Source organism: Sus scrofa, chromosome 7, assembly GCF_000003025.6.
Source record: "Sus scrofa isolate TJ Tabasco breed Duroc chromosome 7, Sscrofa11.1, whole genome shotgun sequence".
Lineage (NCBI taxonomy): Eukaryota > Metazoa > Chordata > Mammalia > Artiodactyla > Suidae > Sus > Sus scrofa.
In genome coordinates, this window is record NC_010449.5 from 22,110,260 (window position 1) to 22,114,767 (window position 4,508).

Consider the following 4,508-nt stretch of genomic DNA (forward strand, 5'->3'; position numbering starts at 1 on the left):
TTTTCTTTTCTTCTCTTCCTTTGAGGGCTTCATTGTCTCATGGAGCCATTCATTTACCCCAGGGAGAACCAGAATAATCCACAAAAGAATGAAAGATTCGATTGAGTGTGTACTTCTGGCTTGCATTTAGCAGACTAAGTTAAAAATTAGACATTTGGGAGTTCCCTTGTGATGCAGCAGGTCCAGTGTTGTCACTGCAGCAGCCTGTGTCCCTGCTGTGGTGCGAGTTCAGTCCCTGACCTGGGAACTTCCACATGCCAAGGGTGTGGCCAAAAAAAATTAGGAATTTATTGGCTGGTTTTTCTTTTCAGGCTGGTTTCCGTTAAATAGCAAAAAGGCTGCCAAAGCTTCTGAGTTCTGCCCTATGACGAGAGACAGTGAGGCAGAGTGATGTAGAAGGACACTTTTACCTAGTATGTGAATTGGTTGACACTGAACCACACTAGCTTGAGATATTCCCAAAGAGTTGGGTAAAAGCCACCTTGTTACATATGTGTATTTCCATTTTTAGAAACAAACCATACCACACTATACAAATGGATCTATACCTTGCTTTTTTTCAATGACCTATATATCTTGGAGATGTTTTATATCAGTGCCTATAAATCATTATTTTTTTTTTTTTGTCTTTTTTTGTTGTTGTTGTTGCTATTTCTTGGGCCACTCCCACGGCATAGGGAGGTTCCCAGGCTAGGAGTTGAATCGGAGCTGTAGCCACCGGCCTACGCCAGAGCCACAGCAACGCCAGATGCCAGATCCGAGCCGCGTCTGCAACCTACACCACAGCTCACGGCAACGCCGGATCGTTAACCCACTGAGCAAGGGCAGGGACCGAACCTGCAACCTCATGGTTCCTAGTCGGATTCGTTAACCACTGTGCCACGACGGGAACTCCTAAATCATTATTTTTAATCATTAATCATTGATTAATTAATCATTAACCACTGTGCCACAATGGGAACTCTGATATGTGAGTCTTTTGTACTCTTGTGTATGTGTATGTGTGTGTGTGTATGTGAGCCACTCACATAATAACCTTCGTCCATTTTCCTACCAAGTTGTTGGTCTTTTTCTTACTGATTATAAGAACTCTTTAAATAAATAAATTAATTTTTGGAGTTCCCGTTGTGGCACATCGGAAACGAATCCGAATGGGAACCATGAGGTTTTGGGTTCGATCCCTGGCCTCGCTCAGCGGGTTAAGGATCTGGCATTGCCGTGAGCTGTGGTGTAGGTCGCAGACACAGCTAAGGTCTGGCATTGGCAGTGGCTATGGTGTAGGCCTGCAGGTGTAGCTCTGATTTGATCCCAAGCCTCGGAACCTCCATATGCCACAAGTGTGGCCCTAAAGAAGCTAGCTAAATAAATAAATAAATTCTTTATTACAGATCTTGAAGATGTTTTCCCCTTATTTAAATTTCAAATTGCTTTTCTGGGAAACACTTTATTGCCCTTTATGTACTAAAAAGAGTTCCCTAATACTAGCCATACAGTTAAATATATTTGTCTTTCTCACTAGAGAAAAAGATGCAGCTGAGAAACCATGGCTCTTAAGTAGGCCAAGGTAAGATTGGTGGGCTTTTTTAAAAAGACAAAATACACACAATGCAAACACTGGTGATAGTGTTTTGTGCTGTTCTTACGCTTAACCTTGCTTTTTAATGTTGCTGTTAGAGAGGAACCTGGCCGATAAACCTACCTTAAAAGAGATTTTGAGAGTTGGAATTTGTGGATCACTTTGTTCTCAGGAGAACCAATAAAAGAAGTTATAGCAACTTTTTCTCCGTTTTTTTTTTTTTTTTTTTTTTTTTTTTTTTTTTTTTTTTTTTTTTTTAGGGCCACACCTAAAAAAAAAAGGTTAGGTGTCGAATTGAAGTTGTAGCTGCTGGCCTTTACCACAGCTTATGGCAACACTGGATCCTTAACCGACTCAGCAAGGACAGGGATCGAACCTCGATCCTCATGGATACTCATTGGGTTTGTTACCACTGTGCCACAACAGAAACTTCAACTATCTTTTTATTCTTAACAAATTCAGCTGGATTTTTATGAGGGTACTTGTAAAGTTTCACCATCAAGCATGAGGGAGATTTTAATCTGAGTTTTGCCTTTGTTTTCCAAACCATATAAAGGAACTATCCATATATTCCTGTTCTATTAGGATCCCCCCATTTTTTAAATGGCTGCACCTGTGGCATATGGGAGTTCCCAGGCCAGGGATTGAATCAGAGCCACAGATGTGACCTATGCTGCTGCAATGCTGGATCCTTAACTCACTGCAGAGGCCAAGCCAGGAATGAAACCAGCACTTCTGCAGCAACCACTTCGCCACGATGGGAGTTCCAGGACTTTCCCCTTTTAACCATGAATTCACATTGAATTTTATTAAATGACTTTTTAGCATTCGCAGAGATCATACGATTTTTCTTTGTTAGCCTATTAATATACTGATTTTAAAGTTACAAATTTCCTAGTACTAAATTATGGGTTAAGTTTATTAGAGTCATCTGTAAGTTCTTGGTTGTTTAGAACAATCACTGGCTACATAATTTTCCATGTCAAAATTCAGAGTAATGAATGAGATATTGCTGTATGAGTGGAAGCAGGGAGGAAAGTGAAAAGCCGTTATTACAAAAGTGTAATTATAACTCATGGCTGTAATGCAAGAGTGCCTCTACTGATCATAGATAAGAAGCTTTTATTTTAAATATCTTATGGATGGACTTTATGGAAACATATAGATCACTATTTTGTTTACAGAACAGAAGATAATCCTGGAAAATGAAAATTTCAAGTTTGAAAAATTATTTGTATTATTAGTGATACGTAGCTCTGTCCTGGCAAAAATGGTATTTTGATTTTTCACCTTATCTACCTCTACCCCTTCCAAAAGATACAGACTATTTAAATTAAAAATGCACGCTTTGAGATTTTTTTTTTTTTAAAAAAACCTCTTCTTTATTAAACTACATTTAAGTGTTTTGATTTTCATGGGGTATCCAATGCAATGCGAATAATCTCAGTCTTGATGAATGACATTTAAGAAGCCAGCCATGGTAGGGAGTTTGTAAATGGGAGTAAATGAATTAGGATATATTTACTTCCTTTTAAAATTAAATTTTATGTTTATCCCTTGTATAAATTGGGGTGTAAGCTGCTTTTTATAGAAAAAGCAGATTTTTCATATAAAAATCAAATATGTGTTTCCCTTTCAGGACAGTATTTAATTTCTCATTAGTAAAATATTTGTATTGACTGGATTTGTTAGCCTAGGGAAATTTTTTTAAGTAAATATATATTACTTTAACTTTTAAATGGTATTTTCAAACTTCTGACACTCAAGAATAACCCCCCTTCTGATAATGGAATTTTTTTTTTTCCTATGATCTTTTCGGTCTTGAACACACTATAAACCTTGTCATAAAACAATGGTTAGTATAGTATTGTTTCAAAATCATCAGCTGATTAAACCAAAGTTTTTCAGATTTTTAAAAGGGTTAATTTTGTTCAGAAAGTATAAAAATACAGTTTGTGATGAGGTGGGCAAAATGGAGTATTTCTGTTTTTTTCTGCAGACTTTATTTTGGTAGTGATATCTGATGTCCAGCACACCCCACCCCCAGCCCACTTATACAGCAGAGACTAATCTGATTATTCTCTCCCATAGTAATAGACTGTAACAAAGGAGGACCCTATGGGGCCTTCCTGGAACATACACCTGCCCCGGTGTCCTCTGCTGTAACTTCTCTCTGAAGTACCTAGATAATAGTCTCTGATGAACTCTTTCTAAGTTGTTTTACAGGTGCTAAAATTACCACCAAATGGGAGAAATTAACTACTTGATGGTCATGAGCTCCCAGACCTACAGGTTCCTAAGGACTAATAACTGTTGATGCCCTGTTACCTCAACATCAACCAGTCAGAGAATTGTGCTCCAGCTGATCACGTACAAAAGAGCCCACTTTCCTTACCTGGTTTTTAAAAATGCTTTGCTGAAACCCTTTGGGGAGATCCGGGTGTTTTGAGCACAAGCCTCTCCCTGCAATAAGCATTTTCCTGCTCCAAACTGTGATGCTTTGGTTGTGTGTCTGGCACACGAACTTGCGTTTGGTAACAATTCTTAATTTTTTTATTACTTTAAACATTTCAATCCAAATAGATGTTCATTGTTCAATTGAATCTTCAAAATACTTAAATATTTATTTTTGCCACTGTATCTGATGACTTTCTATATTGGGGAGAAATGATAAAAATATGTGCCTATGTTTTAAATATGTGGGTGGGAAAAGTGGAATGCTGGCTGTTTGTAATAATACTAAAGTGACCTGGCCTGTTTTTACACGAATAAAATAAATTTCGGTTTAAAAAAATAATAAAAAAAAAAAAATCTAAGTTCTCGCCGGCACTCCCCTTCCAGCCTCAAGGCTGGGAGAACATCCAACCAACGCGGGGAGCCTGGCCTCCTTAAGCGAGGCGAGAGCAGGAGGACCACAGAGCCGCGGTCCTCC